The sequence below is a fragment of the Anticarsia gemmatalis genome, chromosome 13 (assembly GCF_050436995.1).
Source record: "Anticarsia gemmatalis isolate Benzon Research Colony breed Stoneville strain chromosome 13, ilAntGemm2 primary, whole genome shotgun sequence".
Taxonomy (NCBI): Eukaryota; Metazoa; Arthropoda; class Insecta; order Lepidoptera; family Erebidae; genus Anticarsia; species Anticarsia gemmatalis.
The window spans coordinates 11,081,599-11,099,756 of NC_134757.1; the positions used below are offsets into that span (position 1 = coordinate 11,081,599).

Consider the following 18,158-nt stretch of genomic DNA (forward strand, 5'->3'; position numbering starts at 1 on the left):
GTCACAAATAAAATATACTCTTGGCAGTGCACAGTAGTAAATTTCAAGTCACGATAAACACTGAATACGGTTTTATTTTATAGTTTTAAAAGTATTTCAGATAATAAAGATTGTAGAAATATTTGTTGAAGTATTGACTCTTTAAGTGACAATAGAACAATTTAGAAACCGAAACATTACTGATGCTAACATTACCGCTGTAAACTGTGTTAAGAAAATTGACTACATTATAATTACTATAACATTATTTATGCTATAGTAGTTGTGAAATAATCCTAAACCGTTCCACTTTATAAAAACTAACCCCATTCTCAATATTATATCGAACTAGTTATTATACTCATAAACTTACTTTTTTATCAAAATATTGATATTAAAATATAACCAGCCAAGTACTTATTGAAAACATATTGTCGAAATTCGGTTTTTGAACGAAAAGAGAAATGTCAATGTCAAAAGTGACACGACCTTTGCACAGATAAGAATATTTTAAAAAGTATTAAGAACTTTATTAGAGTCTATCTTTATAACTATTTTTATCGTTATCTTATGATCTTAGTAAGTTTTAAAATGCAGCTTTTATAAAATCACGTAAAACACATAAACCAAAACGGCATTATTTTACAATCTAACGGTCGACAAAGATGACATTAAAATTTTAAGTGGGGTTTAAAATTCTAGCGATTTGTACTATGCTAAGAGAGATTTAAGATTTATTTGCGCTTTTTAAAACAAGCGTTTGATCATGAGCTACTTTGAAATATAAGAGTATTGTGTCAGCTCAAATTCTACTTCATAGAATTCGACTGTTGAAAATAAGCCAACTGAACAGAAATCCTGACTCAATAGAAACAAAATACTATAGGTCTTGAAATTTAAATCGATAAAATAAATAATTAATAGATTTTAACTAAAGCCCACTTAGAAGGAACAGTTCAATGCCATGTCTCGATACTAAACGGTTGGCTACAATACAGAATTAAATCTTATATGGAGGCCAAGCTTACATTACAATACTGACTTGTCCCACAATCAAATGAAACGTCGAGAATACAATGAAATAAACAATTTAAGTGAAATAATTGAGTATTAGTACTCTACAGAAAAACAATAACACCATTACAAAGTCTGACATCGTAGCGCGATCTGACATCTAAAATGTGCTGGCAAAATAGTTCCTACGGCGCCCGTCAGAGGCGCTGATCAGATTTTTATACAAGATTTCTTGATGGCAAGCCGGCTGTCGGTAGTCAATAGTAGTAGAGAATCGAGCTACTGAACAGATACTCGTGCTCATCACACAAATATTTGCGGGTGGGATTCGAATGCACCCACGCGGCGCTACGGTTATTGTGGCGAGGTGACCACGTTTTTAACTTTATAACTGAGTATTTATCAAATTATTCAACGTATCTGAATAGCTTGTTCTCTAAAGCACATTTCTTCATGTAGTAACAGACAGGTGAACGTCCCAATTGTCGTCAATTACAGTAATTTGTTCTCGTTGAATTATTAACAAGTAAATACATAGTGATGGTTTGTTTTAGCTATTTACTGCGAAGGTCATATCTCATTATAATCAATAGCACCAAGGACGACGTAATGAGAACGAGGTAATTAATTGTTTATTAAGAAACTGGTTGAAGGAGTTTGGTGGTGCTTTACGTTGTTGTTGACAATCTTCTAGTGATAACTATTGGGTTATTACAGAATCTTTATATCACTCCCCTATCAATACATCTTATATTTTGTCATCAATTTCATTAAGTTTTTTATGATAGAAATTTCATGCTTTGAACTAAAAATTCTCGCCCCACAAAAGTGAATTTTATCTAGAGTTAAGATCTTGGCGTTGCCGAATAGTAAAAACATAGTTTTTTAAGCAGTCGGACCGATGTTAATCACCATTTTACTTACGGAAACAGCCGTAAAAATGCTTTAATAACATAAAATCTTTTTTCTTCATAAAGATTCTTCAGGTCGTGTTTGTTTTGGGAAAGCCAATAAATTATGATAAGTACATTTTATAACTCCATATGAAACAGTGACATATCGAGAACACTAAAATTAATAGAAGAGAATAGAATCAGATAGTTGCTATAAACATCAGTGATATTAGATAGACTACCAAACAAACCAATTCCAGAATCCAGAGTAAATATATATCCAAACTAACCTGTCTTCATTCCATTTAAATTTACATAAAACCTTTTTAGTCTGTCCCCAAAATGTGTTCAGCTCACTAAATAAGCGGGGCCAATTTATCCAAGTTTCAAGGGTGTCGAAAGGTAATTATTGTCCGACTAAATTACAGAGTCAACGATAATAATGAGCTAACTAGAGGACAGTAAACAGAGTTTGTTGATGGAATACGAATCTTTTCACTTTTATACTTGGTAGGGTTGGTGATAGACTGACGGTTGTTTAAGTTTAACAATAAATGCACAAAAATTAAGGATTTTTTTTAACCCATGTTTGTTCCACTGCTGGGTAAAGGTTTCCTCATAAACAAGGGAGGGTCCTTGAGTCTACACTGGCTAAGCTAAAACCTCCCACTGTGACTGAAAATACTAAAATAAACAGTATGTATTATAAACACGTAGTTCTAAATTATTCTTCCAAAACAAATTTATTTTTTTATTTTCTCGGCATCAGAGCTTCACATCTTAAAGCCAGGCAACACATACCAATCTCGCTCTTCCGTTCCACTCGTCCACATTAGATCCCGTGTGTAAACCAAAGCACACAGTCTAGCCTTCCAGCCTTGTCTGGGCTTAAGTCCCTAGTGGCTTAATTACCTAGGTCAGACTGGCTTTGAATTTCTAGTAATCAAGTTACGATGGAAACTGACCTGAATTCGTTTTGATAAATGAGAAGGGGTCTCTAGATTTTGAAAATTGAGGTAGTCTAAAACGTTGAGTGTACAAATCATACACAATATATATTATTAGTATAAAGCATGTACAAAATATTGAAATCTGATATGCGCTTTGGAAGGTACGTAAAATGTTTCCACTTATATATACCGAATTTATCCATTTCAAAAGATTTCCCGGGGTATTCTGTGTCTTAATTCAGTTCTATATAGAAATCAAGGTTAAAAACTGTTACTAACTCTATGAAATCTTATAATAGTAAAACAAACATGAAATAATGACATACACCCATCCTCACAATCTTTCCCCTTTTCATATAAGTGGGATTAAAAGAACTAAGCTTTTGTTCACAGGACAAAAATCGCAACCATTTCCTTATCGAGTTTTCATACAGTACAAACACTGTTTAATGCGTCTAGGAATTACAGGGGTATAGACTGTCGGTATTCCACAGCAATCGTCATTGAATGTACCGTGTTAACATCTAAAACGAGCCTATAACAGCGGGCATTATGCTTAGACAAAGAGCTTAAAGGAATAGCTTGGCCACTTGGTCATATTGATTAGGAAGAAAAAAAACAATTTGTTTTTAAAAATCCACATTAAAATACAATAATGAAATATTGACAATATATACAAAGAGGAGTTCGTCCCGGATCGAAGTATTTCTCTTCATCATCGTCAACCGGTATCGTTTCCAAATGGCCGCATTGCACTTATTATTTTTTTAAACGCAATCGGATAAGAGTCTACAAAATCACCAGATTAAGTTTGCCATTGGGTATTGCCAGAACTATGACTCAAGTTGAAATTAAACCTGATTTAATAATAAAACGTTTCATCAAAGCGGACGTTCCATCAGCCTTTATAATTTTAAAACTAAAAATATCGTACACAAATTATAAGTTTACAAAAAACGGCCTTGAAGAACTTGATCTTTCTATACATTTAAAAAGAAAAAAGTGCCCAAGTGTCCAAATAATGATAAGCTGAAAACGAACCGCGAGATACTTGTAAAAGTAGTTTTCATTCAAGGCTGAAAAGTTAACATTCATTAAGAAAGTAGGTGACCTTTTTATAAAACAAAATGAGATCAATTTAGGAAGTCAGATTCTTTTTAGAAGTTTTTTTGGTTACTCGATAATATTTGACATTTTACCTTTATATATCGTTTCAGGTTTTATATTCTCAACAGTGAATTTATATTTAAATACAGTAATCGATAATAGATCGAATACTCTGTACTAATAACCACTACCAGTGTGTCCACTAAAAATGCATCATTCCAAAACCGTTTGAATCACACAAGTTTGTAAGACATTGTCTTTTAAGCCAGTGATCTTTAATTTTAATACACTCATAGCCACAAAAACTGGTGCACTAAATTACAAAAAGCAGACATTCAAACAAAATAAATTTCCAGTAATTATTGACTATGATTTTACTAGTGTTTTGGACTATAGCCCTTTGGCAAGCTAACATTGTAGTCTCAACTGTTACTCATACGTAATTATGTTTTCAGACTGTAATGACTTTGAAGCCATTGATATCCGTGGTTAGAAACTTACAATGTTGCAGTCTGTTGCTGCTTACGAACTCATGTTTGTATTGATTTAAACGGTAGGTATTTACTTAGTTATTGTTAGATATTTTATATAAATAGCAACATTCTTAAAACTCTACTACATACATAATACATATACACAGAAAATGTACAAAAAATAATAAAAAGTAGATCACATATATTTTATATCTGTCCCACTACTGGGCAATAGTCTCCTCCCGGAACAAGGGAAGAAGTTAGAGCATAAGTCTTATCACGCTGGCTGACTAGAGGGTTATGCAATATTATGCATCCCTTTAAGTTATTTTTAAAATACCTCTCAACCGTACAAGGGTTACCATTAATACGTCATAATTATTTCGAAAAACCATTAGTGTGATGCCCACTACCGCGTTACACGAAATAACTTATGTTTTTTCAATTACTCTCGTAATGTCACTTCTTATCTAACAGGTACATTACATAAAGGGTATATAACAAAGTGTTTTATCCATGTTTGACCTTACAATTGTGTGAAGGTCAGGGGTTATCTGAAAGAGTATGTTATTTCTTGTTGCCATTCGGATACGAATTACGACAATTCCTTGTACCTTTTATAAGATTTTCTAAGAATATTTTCGTTGTACGACTTTTAGCGTTGGTCTAATTGAACTGTAATTGTAATTTGTTGGAGGTCCTTTTTGGTAATAGTGAATAGTTGTGTTGACCCTGAATTGTTACTGACCTTAAGATTTTTGATCCATGGTATGTTGAAGTATTGAACAGCGTGAGTAACAAAGTATTTTGCAAAAATGGTACATTTCAGATATTCGAAAAAAACATACACTGTCATTTAAGATAATATAATTATTTCAAAACCGTTTAACCGTTACCTATCTTAAAAGACGTTTCCAATATCAAAATCACAAGGGATTTCAAAATCATCTCAGAATAAAACGCCAGAATAAAAAAAATACGCCCAAATAAATATTATTTTAGTATACTGAATTCACACTTATAACTTTTTAATTTGTCATCGGTGAATTGGAGATATATCCTTACGATACCCTATCAAAAACAAAACTCAATATTCTTACGTCAAATGTTGCCGAAACCGTGAAAAAGGTAGAGCAAAAGGGCAAGAATCTCAAGAACTCTCAATCCAAATAACAATATAAATAGACAGCTTATCTTTACTTAAATAAATAAATCTAATAAATCTTAGCATTCCTCAATAATTGTAGGGACTAATTCCAGTATTAATGTAATGTAAGTTGATAATGGTTAAAATTGCTCGTGTCTTCAAGAGATGGATCTATAAACTGTTTAAAACAATATTTGTGATAAATTTCTTTCTACTTAGGTCATTTAGTGTCTGAACAAAGTTGGTACAAAAAACTATAACGCAAACTATAAGTTTATAAAATTCTTCTGTCTCTCATTCTCTCTTTCTCTATCTGATCTAAATGATAAAGAAATTAGAAACACAATCAAAAATAAAAGTCCATATTCTCACGTCAAATATTACAAATATTGAAAATATCACAAAAGTCAAACGTTTCAGAAATGGCAGAGCGAAGAGGGCAAGAATCTCAAGTACTCTCAATCCTAATAACAAATAATAATATAAATAAACAGCTAAGAATCTATACTTAGCATTCCTTGATAATTTAAGGGACGAATTCCAGTATTAATAATGTAAGTGGATAATTTCGCTACACTGGTTCAAATAGCTCGTGTCTTCAAGAGATAATATCTTACTTATATTATAAATCCGAAAGTTCGTGCGAATGTATGACTCTATGATATCTTTGTAACTATTTCACGAAAAAACTACTGTACGGATTTCAATGAAATTTGGTACATAGATAGTTGTAATCTGAAAAACCTTTCTTGCCAGCTCTTCTCATTGGGCTGACCTTCCGAACTGGCGGTTCCTATATGCACTTTCTGTTTCATTGACTATTATAAGTGTCAGCATTTGACCTAAATTATGAATAAATTATTTAATTTGATTTGATTTTACCCTGGATTAACACATAGGATACTTTTTGCTCCGGGAAAAACTTTCAACGCGAACGTAGTCGCAGGTGGCCTCTAGTTCAATTATAATAACGCTTAGCTCGAGCCCTCAGATTCTCAGTTTCGGGACTGCCGTGCAAAAATACACAGTTCTGTGAAAATGAAGTTTAGAAGATGTTTGTTAAGAAACTATTTGTATAGACGGTTTGAGAGTAAAATGTTAAAGGTCGGAGATACGGAGATATTGGCGTATTTTTTTTCTATTATTGTTTTTTACCATTAGTGTATTCCTAAAATAGCGTCACTATTAGTGATTGTTGGGGATATAATTTTTCTAACTGTGAATCTAAGATAATAGTTTTGACCTTGATAGAGTCGCATTACGTACTTAGGAATAATCGGTTTAGTTATTTTATTATCTGCTGTAAATCAATATAGATTTTAGACGTGGTGGAAAGTGTTGATATTATCTTATGCTCTCCGGAGAATGCCGAAAAATTTTAGAAAAAAGTAGCAAAGATTTAGCGACTATAATTTATTGATAATCTTGTAACCGTAAGATAAGAAGATAATTTAAACAAACAGTAATGTATGTGTTTTCGAAAATAAAGCAATATCGTAAAAATACAACACTTTGAAGATTCAATATTTTTAACCTACCTACCTACCTAAATTAATCACAATTCACGAATACTAATATAAGCACTCTAGTGAAGATCTTTAATTAGTGTCAACCAAAGTCACTGCATTTGGCAGAATAAATGATGACCTTAGCCAATTAAAAAAAAAACGAGGCCACCACTAGCATATTTTTTATCTCAATATTTTTTATGATCGTTTCTAAAAGTTAAAATGTTCTATATAGATACGATATAATTTTTAAACAACCTATTTAAAAGTTTTTTTGTGACATCATAATATATTTTTTTATAAAATTTCGTTTAATTATAATGATGTATATTGATATTATAATCTTAATTCATAATTATTATATTATAATCTTTCACGCTCTATATCTCCTAATCAACATAATACCTAATTAGACGTAGAAATTAGCAATTAACAGCTTCGCACGTGTTATATTAATATCTAAAATATTAATACCCTCTTTAGCCGAAAGGCGACGGTGTAATGAGTGGTGTCGTAAGCACACATACATTATCACCGTTATATTCCCCTTATAAGTGTCACATAAGTTACTGGGCCCCTCCGATACGCCAGAAGCAAGGTTTAAGCCGGTAAATACGATCATAATTCTCAACGAATTAAATCGTTGCTGTTTCGTTCGCGTAATTATTTTTATTGTTATTGTATAACGTTGCGAATAACGGTTAAAAGTTATTTATTTTGTTAACGTTTCGGTTTTTGGTTTTATTTGTAGTGTCATTTGATTTTTTTTAATATTTTTTATTTCATTATGTTTAATGTGATAATTTTATAAATAATACAATTTAATTTACAAATCTACTTTATTTAATTTGTGAGCAAAAAAAAATTTGTTCTTCTACGACTAATACATTTTATTTAATACAGTAGAAATTCACTTAATTGCTTATTCATTAAATATAATCCAAAAATAATTCGAAAGAAAAATATTATACGTAATATTTTTTCCCACAAATTTTCCTGTTTAACATAAGAATTGATAAATAAAAGGTACATTACCTGCCAGTAGCACGTTCAAATCCTATCTTCAATCATTTTATCATCATCGATGACTACCCCACATCGTTCAACCACATTATATGTCACAGGCACTCACAAAAAAAAATAACTGAAAATTTTCTCGTTACGTATTTGATATTTGACGCGATTTTTTGAATTTACAACATCGGTGAGAGATAGGAGCGTTAGGGACGTGCGTGCAGTGTGATGTCTGAAAGTAAACTGAAGGGTGGGAGAAGGCGCGCGCAAAACTGTTGAATCCCTCACTGGACCAGTCTTCGCAGGTTTTTCTTTTTCGAAATTGGATATGCATCTGGTAATGTTTTGTTTTTAAATTATGTTTATGGCAAATATGATTTTTAAAATTCGTGATTTTTATGCCTGTGAGCTGTTGATAAAAATTTATAATGTTGTGTTAGTAAGTAACTTTGGATGTAATTTATATGAATCAAATATTTTTGGTTTGTTTTTTTAAGCGTTGTGTTTTGAAATTAGGGTAATTGTATATTGTTTATTCGGAGTAGAAAATTAAATTAGATAATAATTTACATCGTAGTGGATGAATCAGCCTTGGATATATGAATTTAAGAATCAGTGTTAGTGACTGTTATCTTGACATATCGAGTTCGATTCCCGGGTTAAGAAAATATTGCTGAGATTGTTTTTTTTAGATTTTTTCCGTGAATTACGCTATCGATAGACGATTCATTTCTTTAATTTCATTATTATGAAATTATATACACAATGAAAGAAGTCTTGGGAATGGAAGTCTAGGGGAGAGATTTTTCTCAGCAGTGGGACACAGAAACAGGCTAGATAAAAAAATATATATACAATATACATACACAATGAAGATAAAAAGCATTGCATCACTACTGTAATTAGTTACTTCAATTAAAAAGAGATCTACAAAAAAATAGAGAAGATTTGTAATGTCAGTGCGATAATATTTCAGTTAATGAAGGACAGTGAAATGGTTCAGACAGTTTTGGACAGGTTGTGGTGGAGTAAACAGAGTGTGGTCGGCACAGCTGCTTCTAGTTATATAGAATGGAAAGGATTGATAGAGTTAGGCTTGTTTATAGTTTTAGTGATGTGAAGCATCGATGTTTTTAGTTTTGTATTGTGAATGTTAATAATAAATTATTATTATTGAATGTAAGCTTCGATTACTTATAATTAAGTTATTATTTAAAAGCTAACATAGTAATAATTAGCATATTTCTAACACATTTTTAGCAAGTCCATACAGGCATATGCGGTGCAATTAAGAATGGCTCTAACTCCTCTTGTTAATACGTAAACAACACCTGTATCTAGCAGAAGGACTTTAATAGGAGTTTATTATATTAATACTAGCTTTCGTCCGCGTGATTTGTGACTTAGGACAGAACATTCGTTCAAACTTTCATCCCCTATTTTATTCCTCTGCGATTAGAATTGATCAAAATCCTTCATTAGCCTACGTCATAACTTCTACCTGCATGCCAAATTTCAGCCCGATTCGTTCAGTGGTCTGTGCTGTGCGTTGATAGATCACTATGTCAGTCAGTTACCTTTGAGTTATATACATATATTTAGATGATTTTTGTTTTTGATTTTTTATTTATGCCCACAGAGCCTGGTCACATGTCATGTACATGGCGAGAGGCTCGCCTCCTACTAAATAAGAATTGTTAATCACGAAACCTGGGTGTATTTCACATACCTCTTTTTTTTATAAGACAACTCCCGCACTAAGAATTGCTTTTGTGTCGCGGGGACTTTTATAAACCTACAAACAACGGACACAAAGTACAACGAGACTGGAAACAATTATTTGTGGATCGCACAAATAATTGCTCCGTGTGGGAATCGAACCCACGACCTCCCGACGCAGTAGTGTTGGCGTGGTGACCTAAACCACTGCGCCACGGAGGCAGTCAACTCTCTCTCTGCATAATGTATGTATGTATGAATAAGTATTAATATAGTACAATAGTGTGACATTGACCCACTCCAAGGGTACGTGTAGTTTGACTGAACACTGACAGACACGTAAATAATAAAGTGATTTCCAATAAACGGAGGAAATTGCCTGTTTGTACCCAGTGCGGTGCTGAATTTTGTGGCGGGTACGATTCTCGGGTTGGGGATAGTGTTTTTGTTCAGTTTATTCTGTAACATAAGTTTGACATTGTGATTATTTGAAATCGTAAGATTTTTAGGTCAAACAACATTTATTTTTTACAGGGTTAGAGGTACACGGTAAAAACCCATGACTTTCATGTTCCACTACTGCTAAATATGAGCAAGATAATATGAAGACAAATCTTAAGAACTTTTATCTTCATAGTGGTCAGTATTTACAAAACGATAATAAAAAAACAATTGCAACAAAGAAAAAAAAGTTAAAATGATTTAACTTTAATTAGTGTTATTTTAAAATCGAATTTATAATCGAATATTCCGGTAATTAATAAAACCCTTTCCACACCATCAACTTAAAGCCCCTATCACACGCTCAACCAAGCTTCTAAAACAGATTTTTGCCTATAGCGTACAAATCTGATACAAACGTGATGTTAGAAGATCGAGACTGCGTCAATAACTAGTCAAATCAAAGGACAGCACGAACGAAAATTGCAGCTCCGCTCAATTTCCACCGTTCACTGATATTCGTGTCGTATTATTGTTGGGAATTTTTAGTCGATTTTTTTAGTTTAATTTTGCTTTTTTTTGTAGTTGGTATTTTGTTGTTGTATAATCAAATTATGATGGAGTTCTACAATCGATTTTTACCTGCGTTAAAGGCACTTCTTTTCACTATCTTTATGGGCAAAAATAATAAGAAAAATCGAAACAAATTATAATATTAAGTCGCTTTATTTTCCGGTCGATATAAATATTTATATTTTCATTTTATAGTCATACAAGTATTAAAAGTTGAAACACTTCTGACTATGTGCTATGTACTGAATCTCATAATATACAAACCTACATTTATTTATGTAGGTTTGTATATTATGAGATTCAGTCTGTAATTTTATAAAACTCTCAATTATAATAATATATTTTCTACAAATTACAGCATTAGATTCATACAGTTTGTGGAATTTCTATATTTAAACATAGGCCTTAAATTTACATGAGAATTTTAATATAGCAATGATAAAATATCACATTTTGGTTTCTCCTAAAATGTGGGCATTCTAAATTAATAGTTTAAACCTTTCAAAAACCATTAAAAAAATAAAAGTCTTAATTATTTCATCGTAATTCATTTTCGGCCAGCGAAATCCTATTACACACTACCAAAAAGCCAACGACCGTTTGAGTTTCGAACGTTACTGGCCGAATAAAACGAACACCGTACACGTGTTCTAAACTAATAGAATTATTTAAATTGTGGCGGGAAACCGCAGCTGTTCGGAAAAATTGACGCTTTGATTTTATTATATATTTTTTACGGCTCGTCAATTATTGTGAATTCAATTAATTTTACTTGGTAGTTGGAAATCATTTTGGTGATATGTGATCGGAGTGAAAATCAACGCCCGCTGATAGAGATTAGCAGTCTTAGATTTGATTTCTGGGCAGTGTAAAGTGATTTTTTGACATGAGCACTAATTATACTCGCGATTGACATAAACTTACTTATTTAGAAAGGCTGTATATAATGTATATATGTTTAGTTATTTAAGGTTTTTGGTGTAAGCACACACACAAAGTAAGTAATTTATTTTATATAAACTAGCAGACCTACGCAGCTTTACGTGATTGAGGCATGAGTTTAACAAAAAAATGCCTATATACCAAAAATGTTGTCTAGATTTATTAAGTAGTTTTAGCGTAAAAGTATCTACGTGAAAAAAAAACGAATACACTCCCAAAGTTTTGCATTTATTTATACACAGGATAATAAGCCTACGACCCCGACATTTACAAAACCTTTGCGTGTGAACACTGAAGATCACACACACGGTCATTGTGATCGATATAATAACAACACCAGTTCAAGTTGACATACCAGTAATCTGAACAAATAACCGTCACATTACTATGATTGCTCGGAAAATACTGACCTTTTATTTATTTTTTTATTTATTTCATTTAACAGATTAACAAACATGAAAATTACATAGCACTGTTACAAACTTAAAAATATGTTTATAGTTGTTTTAACACAAAAAATTCAGACTCTATCCCTTAAACTAGGTCCAGCCTGTATCTTAAGGGATAGGGTTCAGCTGTAGTTGAACTACTTATATTCAGCAGGTATGACAGTGTCGATTTATCGAGTGAGTTACATCATTTTAATTTTATGAAATAAATTTGCTACATCTCTATGAAATAAAAATGGAATGGAATAGTGAAATATATGTTTGTGTGTGTTTGTGTGTGTATGTGTGTGTATGTGTGTGTGTGTGTATGTGTGTGTGTGTGTATGTGTGTGTGTGTGTGTGTGTATGTGTGTGTGTACGTGTATGTGTGTATGCCTATGCGAGTGTGTGTATATGTGTGCTCATGATATGTGTGTTAGAAGATTTTCTGTTGTGGGGTAGTCCTGTAATAATAGCCACTGGGTGATTTTTTGTTTGAGCGCGTATCTATTTGAATGCAATATGTTTAGCTTCTTATGTAGATTTTTATATAAGTGTGTACCTGCAACGTAAAATTGGTGTTCGGCAAAATTGGTTTTGTGACTAACTCCTGACGGGACGTTTCTACGTTTATTTGGGTTAGAGAGAGGCATGACCTTGTGAGTTCTTAAAATACATTGCAAGATGAAAAGCTTCCTAACGGTTAACACTTGGCTCTCCTCGTAAAGCTGAGAGGTGGGGTATATGTAAGGCTTCTTAAGCATAACTTTGAGTACCGCTCTTTGAGCTCGCTCTACTCTCAGGAAGTTGGTTTTAATTGCACCACCCCAAACCGTGATGCAGTATCCTATAATCGACTGACACAAAGCTAGGTAAACCATTTTTAGTATACGAGTGTCAGCCGATTCTCTGAGGGATTTAAAAACGTAGATTAGGCGCATGGTTCTGGTTGTAATGGCATCAATCTGCTTGTCCCATCTCAGCCCATCATCAATAAGTACTCCTAGATATTTAACGCATTCACTTCTTGCTAGTGTAGGGCAAGCACATGTCGAGACCGGGCTGAGGCAGGAGTGAGCAGTTACCACAAAGTCATGTGAAGGTTTAGTGTGCCGTCGGATTGTGAAAGGGACATAACACGATTTGTCTACGTTTAGTGTTAGGAGATTTTGGTGAAACCATTTCATAATTTTCCTTAGTGCCGCCTCAGTTTTAATTTTGATCTCATTCCAAGTTTGCCCGTATACGATGATGGCAGTATCGTCAGCATAGGCGAAAATTTTGCAGTTGGGAATATTCATTCTACACAGATCGTCGACGTAGATTTGGAAAAGTATGGGACCCAAAATGCTTCCTTGAGGCACGCCGTAATCCACTGTAAATTCGTCGCTAAGATGTTCATCAATTTTGACCTGTTGCGTACGATTCCTAAGATAATCTTTAAAGATGTCAAGGCCTAAGCCACGCACACCAATACACTCCAACTTTGATATAAGTTTAGGAACAGAAACCGTGTCGAACGCTTTTGACAGATCTAGAAAAACTCCCAAGCACTTCACCCCACTATCAAGTTTGCGTGCTACAAGCTGAGTAAGATCCAGTACAGCATCTTCCGTCGAGGTCCCAGGCTTGAAGCCATACTGGTTCTCGGCTATTAGCTTGTATTTGTCTAAAAAGGCCTTTAGTTGCTTGTACAGGAGCTTTTCAAATATTTTAGAGATCGATGGTAAAATAGAGATGGGTCTGTAGTTGTTGACACTGGTTCTGCTCCCACTCTTATATATTGGGTGGACGATGGCTTTTTTAAGTTCATCTGGAAAAGTACCGGATTGAAAGCAACGGTTGATGATGTAGGTGATAGGTGGTACAAGTATGTGTCGGCAAGTTTTCAGTAACGCCGACGATATGCCATCCCAGCCGACCGCGCAATCGTTGCGCTGTTGTAAAATAGCTGTTTCGACTTCGGATTGATCAATGTCTAAAAGGACGAAGGAATTGATTGGAGGAGGCATGATTGGTTGTGAGTGTTGGTCAGTAACTAAAGAAGGTTTCAATGAAGAATGGGCATTTAAGATATTACAAGCCAACTTTTTACCAATATTACCAAAGAAAGAACATACATATGTGGTTTACGGAAGATATGGGATTGTTACTTGATTTTAATAATTCATTTGGACTTGCACGTGCTTTACGGGTATTGGTAATATCCTGTATGGTTTTCCAAAGTGCTTTGGGATTGTTTTTGGATTTTTCTAGTTCACTTTGCTCATAAGCTAACTTGAGTTTACGGAGTAAGTCATTACAAAAATTTCTGTAACGTGTATATGTTAACTTTAAAATAAGATTATCCGGTGATTTATTACATTTCATATGGAGTTTGTCCCTGTTTTCAATGCATCTCAATAAGCCTGTTGTGATCCAGGGTTTTATAATTTTATTTTTCCTAGGAATTTTGAGTCTGATGGTATATTTACTTATAATATTTGATATTATAGAAATAAACTTGGTATACGCTACATTGGGGTTATATATTTCGTAAATTTCTGAAAAATTTTGTTTTTCTAGTTCAATTTTAATGGCATCTATATTAAGGCGGGATAATGTATAGTTTTGCTTTTGTGGTATATTTGCATTTGTCATAGTTAGTAAAACTGGCTTATGGTCTGTAATATGCGATTCCAGAATTAAAGTGGTCGAGGGTAATTTGGACTTGAGCAGGACATGATCAAGACAGTTGTCTAGTCTTGTGGGCAATAAATGGGTTGGCAGCAGGCCATGAGAGGCGTTCAAAATGAGGAACTCCATGCTATGTCGACTCTTATTTCCCGGTTTTATATCGATATTTAGATCTCCGACAAGTGCCACGTTAGGGTAGGAAGAAACACTATCTAAGGTGTTATTTAAGCTGGTCATAAAGCTCTCCAAACAGCCATCGGTATTGTACGATGGTGAGCGGTATATTGCTAAGAAGACAAACTTAGAATCTATTTGACATATAAGAGAGTTAGCATTGATTATATTTGGTTCCCACACTGAGACATTAAGGCCATTTTTTACGTAAATTGCGACACCATCATTCTGGTTTGTGTGAGAAACTTTAGTAGCATGTGACAAGAATCCATCAAGTATCGGCAAGTTATTTGTTTTGCTGAGCCAGCACTCTGTTAAAATAATGACGTCAAGATTGATTGTTTTAGTTCAAAATTGACGTTCAAATTGCGGGTAGTTGTGCATTTTCTTTAAATTTAATTTGATGTGTACGGTTAGGCTGTCAATATTTTAAAGATTATTGCGACTTTTGTTGCATTTGAAAACAGGCGTTTTTCCTTATTTACTACTGTGTTATTAACTTAATGCCAGGATCACCAACGATATAAACAGAAAAATTAACGATTGTTAGTTTTTGTTTTTAAATTTATTCGTCTTTGACCATGATATTGAACTCAAGCCCATTTCCCACTCAAAGAATTACCTCTTCAACCGAGAGGAGACTATTGCCCAGCAGTGACTTGTACTTAGAGTGAGTTCACAGTTCAGTTCAATAGTTTGAGTCTGTAGGGCGAAAATTTTGGTTCAAGCACCCGACTTTTCAGGAGAAATCTAAGGCCTAAGCCATTAGACGCTATACGAGTATAATAAATACATAATTAAACACACCTTTTTCCTATAGTGGTAGGTAGAGACCAAAGAACAAGATTTTTAAATATATCTTCCGTTTACTACCGTTACCGTTTTACTATTCGTCTCTCTCTAAATATATTGTAAACTTTGACAACAAACATCAAAACAAAAACATTTTGTTTGGAAACAATTGCGAGGTTTTCTAAAGATTTTTTCAAGCGAAGCAACTTGTGTTCTAAGAAAACAATTACATGGAATCATTCTCATCGTAACTATTGTGTTCGGTATCGATGTCCCGCCTTTGTTTCAAGGGATAGAAAACTGCGTGACACACTGTTTGGGAAAAATGGACGATTGAATGGAAAACTTGTTGGGAAACATTATGTCGTGATGATGTATAGTATGTGAGTATAAAATTGTAATGTTGCGTGATTATTGTCTAATGATAGTATAAGATTACTCTTATTTGTTGAAATTAGTGTAATGTTTCGTTAGACTTAATATACCAGATTTGTCTGTTTAAGTTCAGCCGTTTTGAAGTTAAAGAGTAAAATAAAACACATTTAAATTTCTGCTCATATTATGCCCACAACCACCCATGTCCTTCTTCGGCATATGATTTTATTTTAAGCATTAGCATTGCTTGCAAAAAAAAATTACTATCCAAACAAAGAAAATGAGTTCATTCATAGCCCCATTTACTAAAATAAAAAAATTACATGGAATAAAATTAACTACTACAAAATAAAGTTAATAAACTATGGAATAATATCACAGCATAAAAATATCCAAGCATTTATCACAAACGGGAAATGATATGAATAGTGCTTATTCTACTATTTACCACGCCAAGTCTTGGTCAGCTTTTAAATTTTATTTTCCACCGCTCTATCACTTGCAAGAGACAATGTGAGGTCATCCAATAACTTCTGGCTGCCATTGTTCTTGGCCAATGCAATCGCTGCTTAGAATTTGAGAATTTATGAAAATTCGCTTTTGGTGGGTGGCTTTAATGTGTTTTTGGTTAAGAGCTTTTATTTTTATAAGTGAGGAATGGGAGTGACCTGTTTCAGTAGTATATAACAATAGCTGAAGAGTGTAAACTGAAATATTAAGTAAAAAAATAAAAAGAAATCTGTGCTCTATTGAATATTACAATATTTAATGTCGAGTATGAAGTTTGACATTTAAAATGCTGCCTTTCACAATACTGCCAGAAGAGTTTCTACGATGCCCGTCAGAGGCGCTGATCAGATTTTCATACAAAATTTCTCGATGACTAGCCGGTTGTCTTTAGTCGATAGTAGTAGAGAATAAAGCTACAGTTATAAGGTTGTTGCATTATAAAACAACGATTGAAAAGATCCAGTCATTTAGTCTACTAAACTAAAAAGGCTATCCAGTAACAAAAAATCCCACTTAAAATGTTACTAGAACATTTTAAAATTATTCCTATATGTTATTTAAAGTCTCTATCAAACGATATAAAGTGTGGCAAAGAAAAACAACAAATGCTTGTGATCTGTACGCTCCGTGAGTCCCCTAAGCAATAGCGCTGGATGTAATTCCCCCGCACGCACCGACGCTAGCAATTATATCAACTGCGCTTCAACATTGTTCCTCGCTGGAACTTCCACTAATTGTAATTTATAGCTTTTACTCGACTTATAGTTGTATTGAAATGAGATAAACAACTTATTGATTACGTGTGACAGATTTTAGATGATACGTATATAGAATCAGGCCTCCTTTTCATTAAATAATGCCTCCTGATACGTTATAAATTTTAATATTCACATCTATACGAGTTCATAACATCTTGATAATAAGACATTGGAATAAAACCATAATTTGACACCATTTTCGAATCGTAACAGTTGCGCTGACATTGGAAATTACAACAAGATAATGCGAGGCAAAATAATAAGGAGGCAATAGCCAAATTATAAAGTCTTCAAATGATAATGTTAAACTTATTTCTTAAGTGTATTAAATACCATTTCCTATTTTTGACGCCACGAATTGACACCACCTAACTTAGGAATCAAATTTTTCACCCGACTACATTTAACAGTATGCAATATAATATACTGAGCAAAATTCTAAATGTGGCTTTGGACGACCGAGTGTGGCTTCAGGCCTCCTTACCCATCCGTTTGGGTGGCCTCGGCGTCCGCAAAATTTCCGATGTCAGCTTACCTGCGTTCCTGTCCTCGGTTCACAACACGGAAGAGTTAACCAGGAAAATTTTAACCCCCACACTGGTTGACTCTGAAGTGTCGTGCAAGACCGACGCCATGAACTCATGGAGAATGATCGTTCCAAATGCCGAGTTGCCCCGAAACCTGT

The 18,158-nt window shown here is 33.6% G+C and overlaps 1 protein-coding gene and 1 long non-coding RNA gene across 2 annotated transcripts in view; one reads left to right on the plus strand and one right to left on the minus strand.

The window, feature by feature from the left end:
- The window catches only part of LOC142977792 (5-hydroxytryptamine receptor), a 98,102-nt gene extending 89,790 nt beyond the window's left edge, over window positions 1-8,312 (minus strand). The window contains exon 1 of the mRNA XM_076121881.1: window positions 8,107-8,312. The gene's annotated coding sequence lies outside the window, so the exon portion shown is untranslated. The remainder of the gene's footprint in view (window positions 1-8,106) is intronic.
- Window positions 1-18,158, plus strand: part of LOC142977793 (uncharacterized) — a 236,264-nt gene that overhangs the window by 157,813 nt on the left and 60,293 nt on the right. The window lies entirely within an intron of this gene.